At 35.4% G+C, this 15,051-nt stretch overlaps 1 protein-coding gene across 2 annotated transcripts in view; it reads right to left on the bottom strand.

Annotated features, from left to right (window-relative positions):
• ALMS1 (ALMS1 centrosome and basal body associated protein) overlaps positions 1–15,051 on the bottom strand; it is a 247,530-nt gene that overhangs the window by 117,557 nt on the left and 114,922 nt on the right. The window lies entirely within an intron of this gene.

The following is a 15,051-nucleotide window of genomic DNA, read 5'->3' as shown; positions in this document are numbered from 1 at the left end:
AGTCTTCTGAGGACTGAGATACTTACATAATTTCAAAGTTCCTCCCCATAAAACACTTAGCTACAAAGTGGAAAACAGTAACTTTCCAGTTGAGAAACCTAGCCCACAACCTTACTAAGTAATTAAAGTGATCACTGTCAGCAGTGGGACAAATAGAAGTGTACGACAGCTGCTAAGATGTTATAAGAAGAATTCAATGTCAATTCTGTGATAACCCTACCCAAAATATCTCACCTGAACTTAATCATGAAGAAACATCAGAGAAACCCAAACTGAAAAACACTCTACAAAGTAACTGACCTGTAATCTTCAAAAGTGTTAAGGTAGGGCTTCCCTGGTGGCGTAGTTGTTGAGAATCTGCCTGCCAATGCAGGGGACATGTGTTCGAGCCCTGGTCTGGGAAGATCCCACATGCCGCAGAGCAACTGGGCCCGTGAGCCACAATTACTGAGCCTGCGCGTCTGGAGCCTGTGCTCCGCAACAAGAGAGGCCGCGATAGTGAGAGGCCCGCGCACCGTGATGAAGAGTGGCCCCTGCTTGCCACAACTAGAGAAAGCCCTCGCACAGAAACGAAGACCCAACACAGCCATAAATTAATTAATTAATTTTTTTTAAAAAGTGTCAAGGTAATGAACGTGAAGGAAAGACTGAAGAACTGTTCCAGATTAAAGGAAATTACAGAGTCATGACAACTAAAGCAACATGTGATTTTGAGTTGCTCCTTTTTGTTATAAAAAATCTTACTGGGACAATTGGAAAAACTGGAATAGTGCCTATAACACATTGATATTAATTTCCTGATTTTCACATTTTTACTGGTTATGTAGGAGAATGTTCTTTTCATAGGAAACGATGAGAGTGATGGGGCAGTAGGTCAATAACTTACTACCACATGGCTAAGGAGAAAAAAGGAGGTATTAACATGCTGTTCTCAAATGCTGATTAAACAAGCAGACAAAAATTCAGTAAAAATGAAGTTTTCAACGTAACAGCTGACCAAATGGACCAAAGTAACATACACAGAACATCACAAGAAGCAATGGCAGAATACACATTTCTTTCAATTACACACTGATCAAAATAAAAATATATCATATCATAAAGCAGTTCTAAAAAATTTAAGTATACTGAAATCATTAAGAATATAATCTCAATGACCAAAAAGAATTAACTAAAAATAAAAAATAATTTATATGTTCTTATATAATTGGAAATTAAGAAACACATCTCTACATAGCCATGGATCAAAGAAAAAGTTATGATATGAGAAAATATTTTGTACAAAGATGAAGATGAAAAACTACATAAAAATCTGTGTATACTAGAAAAGAAAGCTAAAAATTAATGAATATGTAAAAAAAAATCTATTCTCAGAAAGACAGAAAAAGTTAAGTTAAACCCAAAACAGAAAAAAAAAAAAAAAGATACAGCAGCAACTAATGAAACAGAAAAAAACACATCAGAGGATCATAAAAACCCAAACTGCTAAAGCCCTAGCAAGAGTGACCAAACAAAAAAGGATAAAACACAAATTACTAATACCAGACATAAGAAAGCTAATATCACTGGAGATTCAGAAATTGAAAGGATATAAGGATATTGTGAAAATAACTCATGCCAACAATTTTTGACAACTTATTTAACCGAAGAATACTTTCCAAACTGACACAAGAAAAAAAAATCTGCATAGTCAAATCTACTAAAGAAATTGAATCTATAATAAAAACTCCAGGCCAAAATGGTGAATTCTGCCAAATATCTAAGAAAGAAATAGTACCAATCTTACACAAACTCTTTCAGAGTGTCCTGATATACTTATGAGGTCAGCCCAATGCTCATACCAAACTCAGACAAAGATATTGCAAGAGAAGAAAATTACAGGTGAATATCCCCCATGAACACAAATGTACAATTCCTAACAAAATATTAATTAGGTAGATTGTATCTAGCAAGAAGGATAATACATAAATTAGGAATACATATGATAATCTCTACAATAACTACTGCAATAGAGTCTGACACAATTTTTGATGTTTGATTACTGACTTCTTTTTAAGCCTCACCTTTTGCTCCACATCTGGAAAGGCTGATAAGCCTGAGTATGACTGCCTCCTCCTTTGGCACCAGCAGAAAATTTAAACTGCCCATATACAGACTTTTTTCTCAGTTCCACCCTACAAAGCCCTCTCTGCTGTGCCCAAGCCAGCCTGGACCTGCTTGTGCCCACCCAACTCTTCCCAGGGGTCCCCTGTGTGAGTAATAAACTTCCTCTCAAATTCTCTGGGTTTGAGGAGTGTCTTAAGCCTAGGTATCTGAACAAAATTTTGGGTGGGAGTCCATCCCACTTCTGCAGGATGGCCACAACCACTAAAAAATAAACAAAGATGTATATTAAAACACCCAATAAGGAGAATAAAATGGAATAATAAAAGATAAATGATTAATACAAAAGAAGGCAAGAAAGAACAAAAACCATATGGTACAAATTGAAAGTAAAATGTAATATGGTAGATTTAAATCAAATAATACCATTCTGACACAAACTCAGAAAATGAGAAAGAGGTTTTTTTCTTAAAAGCCACTGTAACTCTGCTGTCAGGACACTCCAAGAAGATTATAGACCAATATTAGCAAGCTGAATTCAGCAATAAATATAAAAAGGGACAATATATCATAATCAAGTGGGATTTATCCCAGTAAGAATAATATTTGAAATCTAATCAATATATTTATATAATATATATAATAATATAATTCATATCAACAAACAGGAGAAAACAAATATGATCATAATACAGCAGGAAAAAGCATGTGACAAAACTCAACACCCACTCACAGAACTCACAGCAAACTAAGAATATAAGAGGGCATCCTTAATCTCATAAAATGCATCTAATAAAAATCTACAGCTAACATCAAATTTGATGAAACACTAAATCCACTCCCCCACCCACGCAAAGATGGGGAATAAGGTAAGATGACTGCTCTTACTACTTCTGTTTAATATTATACTGAATGTCCTAAACAGTGCATTAGGCAAAAAAATAAAGACATGAAGATTGGAAAGGAAGAAGTAAAACTGCTGTTCATACCCTGGCAACGTGAGTGTCTATGAAGAATAGACATTAAAGTTGAGGATATCACTAAATTTAAACAAAGCACTCCCTAAATCATAGGGAAGTTACTAGACACAAATTGAGGACAAATAGGTATGCCTCAACTTAACCACCAGAAGTATTACCTTGCCTAAATTCCCTATGGTCACTGCACACAAATTGCCTAAATTATCCTGGAGTAAGCAAGGAAGCTCTGACCCAGTGAGTAAGAAATTAAAATTAACTTGTTGGCATTGATAAACTGGTTTGACAACAGCATTTGTATATACAATCAACAAATAACTAGAAAATACAAAATCTAAAATACCATATACAAAAGTATCATAAAACAAAATAATGAGGAATAAATTTAATGAAAAATGTGCAAGCCTACACACTGAAAATTACAACATCTTACTGAGAGACATTACACAAGTAAGGGGAAAAAACATGTTCATTCATAGGGAGACTCCATATTACTAAGATGTCAATCATTCACAAAATGATCTATAGATTCAATGCAACATTGAACAAAATCTCAGGAGGTTTTTTTGGAGAAACTGAGAAGACTATTCTAAATTTTATACAGAAATGCATAGAACCTAAAATAGCAAAAAATATTGTTGAAAATAAAAACAAGGCTGGAGGACATAACCTGATTTCAAGACTTATTATAAAGCTACAGTAATCAAAACATTATGGTATAGGTGTAAAGACAGACAATTCAAAGGAACAGAGTAGAAACTCTTAAAAATAAACCCACATGTAAAAGGCAGATTGATTTTTGACAAAGGTGCGAACTAAGTTCAAAAAGGAAATAATCATTATTTCAAAGATGGTGCTGGAATATCCAGTGAAAGAAAATGATCCTAAACTGTGTAAATTATAGTATATACAGAAATTAGTTTGATATAGATCACAGACTTAAAAAATAAAGCTAAAACTATAATTCAAGATGAAAATATAGGAGAAAATTTTCATAACACTGGGTTAGGCAGTATTTTTAGACAAGACAAACAGTACTAACCATAAAAGAAAGATTTAGAATGTCCATCAACTGATACACACACACACACACACACACACACACACACACACACACACACACGATGAAATACTACCCAGCCATAAAAAAGAATGAAATTTTGCCATTTGCAACAACATGGATGGACTTGGAGAGTATCATGCTAAGTGAAATTAAGTCAGAGAGAGAAAAACAAATTCTGTATGATATCAATTACATGTGGAATCTAAAAAATACAATAAACTAGTGAATATAACAAAAAAGAAACAGACTAACAGATATAGATAACAACCTAGTGGTTACCAGTGGGGAGAGGGAAAGGGGAGGGGCAATATAGGGGTAGGGAATTAAGAGATACAAACTATTATGCATAAATTAAGCTACATAAGCTGTATATATTGGAATATGGCCACAAGGAATATGGCCAATATTTTATAATAACTATAAATGGAGTATAACCTTTAAAAATTGTGAATCACTGTATTGTACACTTGTAACCTATACAATATTGCACATCAACTATACTTCCAACAGAAAAATTAACAAACTGGATTTCATAAAAATTAAAACTTTTTCTTCATCAAAAGACACCAGTAAGAAAATGAAAATCAAACCAAAAAATATTTGCAATACACAGAGGATCTGTATCTTGAATATATTAAAAATTCTTGAAGTCATGAGACAATCCAATGGAAAAATTAAACAGACACTTCATAAAGACATAAAAATGGCCAAGAAGCACAGAAGCAATTATCAGCATCATGAGTCATCAGGGAAAAACAAATTAAAACCACAATAACATACCATTTCACAACCACATTTAGAATGGCTAAAATTAAAAATAACTGGAGGGACTTCTCTGGTGGCGCAGTGGTTAAGAATCTGCCTACCAATGCAGGGGACACGGGTTTGAGCCCTTTTCTGGGAAGATCCCACATGCGGCGCAGCAACTAAGCCCATGCGCCAAAACTACTGAGCCTGTGCTCTATAGCCAGCGAGCCACTACTGAGCCCATGTGCCACAACTGCTGAAGCCCGCACACCTAGAGCCCGTGCTCTGCAACTAGGGAAGCCACTGCAATGAGAAGCCCACACACCACAACAAAGAGTAGCCCCCGCTCGCCACAACTAGAGAAAGCCCACGCGCAGCAACAAAGACCCAACGCAGCCAAAAATTAATTAATTTTTTAAAAACCCTGGAAATATCAAGTGTTGCAATGTAACTTGCATATGCTGTTAATGAGAACGAAAAATGGTACATTCAGCTCCAGTTTGGGGTAATCAATCATAACCCATTCTGTCTCTCCCACTAAGTGCAGCTATAAAACCTAGACAAACTACATGGAGCAGTTCTTAGAAGACTCTTGAAAAATAGGAGCAGGCAAATTGGTGAAGACCAGCAACATTTGAAGTATCATTAAATTGGTGATGAGTTAGTTTATCATTGTTTCCTTTAGTATCCAATGACCTGAACTCAATAATAGAGTCTGACACTTAGAAGTGGACATTAGCACAGACAGAAAGACCTCCAGAAGAAGCCCTCTAATTCAGGCATGAGGAGTGGAAGCAGAAATAGTGCGAAAAAATCCGTTTTTCTTTTCTCCCTGTCTAGTAATCTCAAGCACTCAAGTAATCTCATGGAGGCAGTGGTACAGCAGTAACAGGGACCAGAAGAAGTTTAAAATTCTGAGGGGGGGAAACCCTCCTCTTTTACCAGAGAAGGTGTGGTCTCAAGAGGGTGAGGTGAACCTGTGTTGATTTTTTTTTTCTCTTTACTGAGCCACCTGGCACTGACACAAAGTAGCCACAGGAAGCACATAAAAGAGAGGGGTAAATTAAGCCCTTGCTTTCTGTTCTGAGGACCAAAAAAGGCGAGCTCAAGGAGAAACATATAGAGGAAAGCCCCTATTATAACAGTTTAAATACACTAACAATACCACAAGTTGGCGAGGATGGAGAGTAACTGAAACACTTGTATATTCCTAGTGGAAATACAAAGATACAGCCACCCTGGAAAAACAGTTTAGCATAGTTTAGTTCTAAACAGTTCTTGTAAAGTTAAACACACACATATACCACATGACTCAGCAGCTCTAACTGTAATCACCCCAAACTGGAAACAACCCAAATATCCTTCAAAGAGTGAATGTATCGATAAACTGTATTTTTTAAAACTTTTTATTGCTTTATGCTTGTAATAAAGCATTAAAAAGTAAAAAACTGATTCATAAAATGAGATGGGTAAATCTTAAATATACTTTGTAAAGTAAAAGAAGCCGAACCCAAAGGGCTATTATATATTTCATGATTTCATTTACATGACACTCTGGAAAGGTAAAACTTGAAAGAAAACAGATCAGGAATTGCCAGGGGTCAGGGGAGGGACTGTCTATGAAGGGATGGCATGCGAGAATTTTTGGACTGACAGAAATGCTTTGTATGGAACTGTGATGTGGATTCATCAAAACTGATAGAACTATACACCACAAAAAGTAAATTTTACAGTATGTAAATTTTAAAAAAATTAACCAAGATATTGGGGCAAAATGGAATATAGGATGTAAGAAATGAATCTAACTGTATTATAAATGAATCACATCCTCATGCTGAAGTCTATAAGGAAGAAAAAAGCTAACCCAGGAAACAGAAACAATGTCTGGACTGTATACTATACATAAAACCTGTACTCTAGGTGGAAAATTTGTTTCTCACCTGGGTATGGGATAAGAATTCTGAAACTTTATTTATATACTAGGGTAAATATACTGTAAATAATAAGAGCCATGTTTATCACCATTGGAGAAAGAAGTTATAAATAAAGAAAGGGAAAAGGCTAGAATCAACCCTGTGGTTTTGGACTAGTTGGAGGTATCGACTTGTGGTTTAAAAAAAAAATACATACACACACACATATATATACACACACACACACACACACACACATAATAGAGATGGAAATGAATATAGGTGTATGCATATGCATGAGTTAATACCTATAATCTTTAGTTTTATTCACTCAGAGGGGCAAGAAGCAGTGTCATCCTAGTAGCAATGAGCAAACCTCATTGGTTTCTGAACACCACTTTCCATTGTTGAAAGTGGGGTACTGAAGTCCTTGACTATTACTGTATTGTTGTTTACTTCTCCCTTTAGATGTTAGTATTTGCTTAATATATTTAAGTGCTTTGATGTTGGGGGTGTTTGTGTATGTGTACTGTTTGTGTGTGTGTGTGTGTGTATGACTGTTATATCATCCTGATGCATTGACTCCTTTATTATTATATAATGACCTCCCCTTTGCCTATTGTTACTATTTTGTCTGCTACAAGTATAACCAGCCCTGCTCTCTTTTGGTTTCTACTTGTAAGGAGTATCTTTTTCCATTCCTTCACTTTGAGCTCACATGTCCTTAAAGCTAAAGTGAGTCTCCTGTAGGCAGCATATAGTTGGGTCTTGATTTTGTATCCATCAAGTCTTTTGATTGGAGGATTCAATTCATTTACATTTAGAGTAATTATTGATAGGTAAGGTCTTACTTATACCATCTTATTGTTTTCTGGCTGTTCTGTAGTTTTCTTTTTCCTTTCTTCCTCTCTTGCTGCCTTCCTTTGTGAACTGGTGATTTTCCGTAGTAATATTTTCTGACTGCCGTCTTTTTGGTCAATCTACTATACGTTTTTGCTTTGTGGTTACCCTGAGGCTCACATAAACATCTTACAGATAATAATATATTTTATTTGATAACAACTTAACTTCAATCACATGCAAAATCACTACCCTTTTACTCCTCCCACTTTTATGGTTTTAAACACCCCACTTTTCAACAATGGATAGATCACCCAGATAGCAAAATCAACAAGGAAACATTGGACTTGAAGCACACTTTAGACTAAATGGACTTAACAGACACCTACAGAACATTCAGCAGCTGAATACATTCTTATCAAGCATACACAGAACGTTCTCCAAGTTAGATCACATATAGGCTGCAAAACAAATCTTAGCAAATTTAACAAGATTTAAATCATACCAAGTACCTTTTCTGACCACAATGATATGAAACTAGAAATCAATACTGGGGGGAAGCAGGAAATTCTACAAATATGTGGAAATTAAACAACACAGTACTGAATACAAGTATGTCTAAAAAAATCAAAAGGGAAAGCAAAAACTATCTTGAAACAGATGAAAATGTGAACACAACATATCAAAACCTATGAGACAAAAGCAGTTCTAAGAAGGACATTTATAGTGCTAAACGCCTTTATTAAGAAAAAAGAAAGGCCTCAAATAAATAACTTTACATCTCAAGGAATGAGAAAAAGAACAGACTAGCCCAAAGTCAGCAGAAGAAAGGAAAATAACAAAGATCAGAGCAGAAATAAATGAAATAGAGACCAGAAAAATAGAAAAGGTCAATAAGATTAAGAACTATATTTTTGAAGATAAACAAAATTGACAAACCTTTAGCTAGACTAAGAAAAAAAGAGAGGACTCAAATACATAAAATCAGAAATGAAAGAGAAGACAAAGCAACTGATACCACAGAAATATATAGGATCATAAGAGACAATTATGAACAATTATATGTCAACAAATTGGATAACCTGGCAGAGATGGAAAAATTGCCAGAAACATACAACTTACCAAGACTGAATCACGAAGAAAGAGAAAATATAAACAGACCCATGGAGTAAGGGGATAGAATCAGTAATCAAATCTTCTCAACAGAGAAAAGTCCAGGGCCAGATGGTTTAAGTGGTGAATTCTAACAAACATTTCAAGAAGAATTAACACCAATCCTTCTCAAACTTGTCCAAAAATTGAAGAGGGAGGAACATCTGCAAACTCATTTTATGAGGCCATCATATTACCATGATGATCCAAAGCTAGATGAAGACACTACAAGAAAACTACAGACCAACAGCTGATGAATACAGACATAAAATTTCTCAACAAAATATTAGCAAACTGAATTCAACAGCACATAGAAGAATTATACACCATGATCAATTGGGATTTATCCCTAGGATGTAAGGATAGTTCAACATATACAAATCAATAAATATGATATGCTTCTTTAATAGAATAAAAGATAAAAATCATATGATTATCTCAATAGATACAGAAAAAGCATTTGATAAAGTACAACATCCTTCAATGATAAAAACTCTCAACAAATTGAGTATAGAAGAAACATCCCTCAACATAATAAAGGTCATGTATGACAAACCCTCAGCCAACATCACACTCAATGGTGAAAGGTTGAAGCTTTCCCTCTAACATCAGGAACAAGATAAGAGTGCCCACTGTCACCACTTTTACTCAACATAGCACTGGAAGTCCTAAGCAGAGCAATGAGGCAAGAAAAAGAAATAAAAGGCATCCAATCAGAAAGGAAGAAGTAAGTTGTCTTTGTTTGTACATGATATGATCTAATATCTAATAGAAAATCCTAAAGATTCCACCAAAAACTGTTAGAAATAATCAATGAATTCAGTAAAGTTGCAGGATGCAAAAATCAACATACAAATATCAGTTGTTTCTATACACTAACAACAAAATATCTGAAAAGAACTAAAGAAAACAATCGCATTCACAACAGCATCAAATCAATAAAAATACCTAGAAATAAATTTAACCAAGGAGCTAAAACATCTGTTCACTGAAAACTAAAAGACTGTGATGAAGGAAACTGAGGAAGATGCAAACAAATGGAAAGACACATGAAATGTGTTCATGAACCAGAAGAATAAATATTGTTTAAACATCCATACTACTCAAAGCCATTGATAGAGTCAATGCAATCCCTACCAAAATTCCAATGCCATTTTTCATAAAAAGAGGAAAAACAATTCTAAAATTTATATGGAACCACAAAAGACTCTGAATTGCCAGAGCAATTCTGAGAAAGAACAAAACTGGAGGCATCATACTTTCTGATTTCAAACTATACTACAAAGCTATAGTGATCAAAACAGTATGGTGCTGGCACAAAAACAGATACATAGATCAATGGAACAGAACAGAGAACCCATAAATAACCCCGCACATATACAGTCAACTAATATTTTACAAGGGAGCCAAGACTACTCAGTAGGGGAAGGATAGTCTCTTCAATAAGAGGTGCTGGGAAAACTAGATATCCACATGCCAAAAAAATGAAATTGGACTCCTACTTTTACCGCTCACAAATTAATGTGAAATGGGTTAAAGACTTAAACATAAGACCTGAAACCGTAAGCTCCTAGGAGAAAACATAGGGGAAAACTCCTTGACATTGGTCTCACCAGTGATTTTTTTGGATGTGACACCAAAAGCACAAGCTACAAAAGCAAAAATCAGTTAAGTAGGACTCCATCAAACCCCAAATTCTCTGTACAGCAAAACAGTCAACAAAATGAAAAGGTAACCTACAGAAGAGGAGAAAATATCTGCAAACCATATATCTGATAAGTGATTAATATCCAAAATATATAAAGAACTCATAAAACTGAATAACAAAAAAAATCTGATTTAAAAGTGGGCAGAGGAACTAGAACTGAATAGACATTTTTCCAAAGAAGATATACAAATTACCAACAGGTAGATGAAAAGGTGCTCAACATCACTATTTATCAGGGAAATGCAAATCAAAACCTCAATGAGATCACCTCACACCTGTCAAAAAGGCTATTATCAAAAAGACAACAAATACCAGTGTTGATAGGGATGTAGAGAAAACAGAACCTTTATGCACTGTTGGTGGGAATGTAAATTAGTGCTGCCACGATGGAAAACAGTAGGGAGGTTCTTTAAAAAATTAAAAATAGAACTACCATATAATCAAGCAATCTCATCTCTGGGTATACATCCAAAGGAAATGGAAACAGGTATCTGCACTCCCATATTTGTTGCAGCATTATTTACAATAGCCATGGTATGGAAACAACCATATCCTGTGTCCATCAATGGATAAATGGATAAAGAAGACATGGTGTAGGGACTTCCCTGGTGGTGCAGTCATTAAGACTCCACACTCCCAATGCAAGGGGCCCGAGTTCGATCCCTGGTCAGGGAACTAGATCCCACATGCATGACACAACTAAGAGTTCGCATGCCACAACTAAGGAGCCCGTGAGCTGCAACTAAGACCCAGCGCAATAAAATGAAATGCAATGAAACAAAAGACATGGTGTATATATACACAAAGGGATATTATTCAGCTGTTAGAGAGAAGGAAATCCTGTCATTTACAACAACAACATAGATAGAGCTTGAGGGCATCATGCTAAGTGAAATAAACCAGACAGGGAAAGAGACATACTGTATGACACCATTTACATGTGGAACCTAAAAAAGCCAAACTTGTGGAAACAGAGTAGAATGCTGTTTACCAGGGGCTGGAGGGTGGGGGAAATGCGGAGATATTGGTCAAAGGGTACAGACTTCCAATTAGAAGATGAATAAGTTCTGGGGATCTATGCACAGCACTGTGATGATAGTTAACAATAATGTACTATATAGTTGAAAGTTGTTGAGAGTAGGTATTAAATTTTCTTACCACAAAAACAGTAATGATAACTATGTGACATGATGGAGGTGTTAGCTAATGCCATGATGGTAATTATTTTGCAATATAAGTGTATCAAATCAAAGCACTGTATACCTTAAACAATATAATATGTCAATTTTATCTAATAAAGCTAGGGAAAAAAACCTTATTCTCCAAAAAAAAAAAGAAAAAACGAGGGTTCTTTGGGGAAATAGTTGATTTCAGGGTAGTGGCAAGGTACAGGAGCCAACACGAAAGTGTTCTCAATAGCTAAAACTAAAACAATTTGGGTAGTATTGGATTGTAATCCAAAGAATGAAATAAATACCCCTGAGTTCATACTAATGTACATGGAAAACTAAAGGAATAAATAAATGGGGGAGGAACAACAGCTCTTGCTTACAGAAGAATTCCAATTAATAAATGTAGAAGGAATAAAGGAAATATGAAAACTCCATTAGAATACCAGAGTAATAATTGCTACAAGCAAGATCCACTGAAGGATGCTTAAAATTAGTGGTCAAAGTTTAAGCAGAAACAGGATATTTGCATAGTCTAGCAGTACCTCCCTTAAATATTTAGTATCAAAAAAAAAATTAGTATCTACAAAGGAAAAACATTAAGTTTACAGTGGAGAATCTTGGTAGATACTACTTTAGCCAAGTGATCAAGGTTAACATCACTAGTCATGCATATCAACTTAATGTGCTCCCTGATGAAATGCACTGAAAGTGTATAACCCCAATCTAATCTTGAGACAACATCAGACAAAGCCAGATGGAAAAGACTTTCTCCAAAATAACTAATTCTCTTCAAAGTGTGAAAGTTATGAAAAACAAGGAAAGTCTGAGAAACTGACACAGATTGGAGATTAAGGACACAACAACTACCTGCAAGGTGAGATTATGGGATGGATCTGAAACAAAAAAGCTTCATTTGTGAAAAAAACAGGTGAAATCCAAATTGATCTATACATTTAATTATAATTTTATATGAAGGAGAATTTCTTAGCTTTGGTAAATATTTTATGGTTATGATGTTAGGGTAAGATGTTAACATAAGCGGAAGCTTTAGCAAAGGGTACACTGGCAACCTCTAAAATAGGCCCCCAATGGGACTTCCCTGGTGGTCCAGTGGTTAAGATTCTACGCTCCCAATGCAGGGGGCAAGGGTTTGATCCCTGGTGGGGGAACTAAGATCCCATCCTGCATGCCACATGGTGTGGCCAAAAAAAAAAAAAAAAAAAATCCCCCCAATGATCTCTGCCTCCTGGTATTCATGCACTTGTGTAATCCCTAACCCTTGAGGGTTGGCTGGAAATAGTGATTCATTTCTTTCTAGTAGAATGTGGCAGATGTGGTGAGATTCACTTCCAAGGTTAGGTTACAAAGTAATGACTGTGGGTTTTGTCTTCAGCACTTTCTCCTGCAGTCTCAATTGCTCACTCTGAGAAAAGCTTTGCTGTCATAGCTGCCATATGGAAAGAAGAAACTGATTATTTCTGGCCAATAACTGTATGAGTGAGCTTGGAAGGACATTCTCTTAGTCAAGCCTTGAGATGGGACCACAGCTGTAGTCAATACCTTGTTTGCAACCTTGTGAGAAACCCTAAGCCAGAAGCACCCAGTTAAGCCATGCCTAGATCTCTGACCCACAGAAACTTTGGGATAATATTTATTGTTTTAAGCTGCTACATTTCAGGGTAATAGGTTACACTGCAATAAATAACACAGGAACTCTACTATTTTTTGCAGCTCCTCTGTAAGTCTAAAATTATCTCAAAATAAAAAAGTTTAATACATATATAAATGTTTTATTCATATATATATGCACACACAGAGATAAGTGTGTATAGGTATATACAGTTAGAATTATTTACAGACTCTGGAGTCAGACAAACCTAGGTTCAAATGCCACCTCCAACACTTAATGGCCATGTGATCTTAGGCAAAACATTTAATTTCTCTAAGTATTAGGTTTTTAAAATCTATAAATTGAGGTAATAATATCTACCTCTGGATGATTATACTAAGTATAAAGTGATATACACATTGACTACAATGCCTGGCATTTAGTACATTCTGAACAAACAGCATTATTATTAGTTCATATTTAAAATCATCTATAATTTTCTTCTCATTCAAGGAATTCAGCCCCAATAACTTGGCATTTTATCACTTAGAAGAGTTTAAGTATTGTATGTAAACTTGTCAATCTTTTAATTTCTAAACATTTTTCACACACAGTACTGATCTCTATAACACTCTACTATTTATAATAGTATTGAAATCAGAGATTGACCTTGTTTTTTCCTGCCCCAATCCAATTCTCAACCACTAATTTTTCAAGCTGTAATGGACCTTTAAGCTTTCCAACCCTTTCCTTCCATCAGTCATCCATATATGAGTGCCAAAGATATTAAATGACTTGTCCAAGAGGACAGTTAATAGAATAGTTTAAGTATGGTTTAGGATTCGGGAGAGACAGTACCACGTGGTGAACAAGCTCTTGCTTAGATTGAACAGACTGCATTATTTGAGACAATGAGGTTTGCTTGATAGCAATGTCAGTGTCTCAGTTTCCCAGAGGGCAAATAAGGATACCACCACCTACCTCATAAGGGTTATCACAAGTATTAAATGAGATAACATATTTAAGTCCCTCACTGCCATGACTACCGATTACACATTTTTTCCCTCTTTGTAAGGCCAGTGCTCTCCACTCTGAAATACTACCTTCTCAACTACAAGGTGGAAACATTAAACACAGACAGTAATTCGTTTAGCCATATGGTAAAAGACTCATTAATGTAAAACTGAATCAATGACAGTCTTAAAATCAATCTGAATAGTATAAATCTAATGCATTTATCCCTGAATTGGGTTTCCATTCCTACAATCATTGTGAAGTAATAAGGCATCACATCAGGGACCACATTAGGTTGACGTGCATTACTGGTGATGTTAACCTTGACAACTTGGCTGAAGTGATGTCTGCCAGGAAATTTCACTTTTTTCATTCTAAGTACTAAATATTTGAGGGGAATCATGAAATGGAAACAAAGAGAGGGGGAGAGGGAGCAAAGCCTGGTCTTCAGCATATTTCCAATGTAATACTTAAGGAATTAGTAAATGGTACCACTCAATGATCAAAGATTCTTCTTAGAGTAATTCAGTGTTTTAAAATACTTGATGTCAAGTCGTTTTCCAAAAGCTCTTTGAGAGTATAAATACATTACTCTCAGGTGTTTTCTCTTAGTTAGGTGTTTATTCCTTGACAGAATTCTAGCTTAGGCAGATACAACCTCCCCTAAGAGAAATCATACTGCCTCTCCCCCAAGAACTTACATTTGCTTAAGTATTTTAAACCCTTTATCATAAATTCCATCAGCTTGCTTGT

Source organism: Phocoena sinus, chromosome 13, assembly GCF_008692025.1.
Source record: "Phocoena sinus isolate mPhoSin1 chromosome 13, mPhoSin1.pri, whole genome shotgun sequence".
Classification (NCBI taxonomy): domain Eukaryota; kingdom Metazoa; phylum Chordata; class Mammalia; order Artiodactyla; family Phocoenidae; genus Phocoena; species Phocoena sinus.
This window is presented reverse-complemented; position numbering and strand designations above follow the sequence as displayed.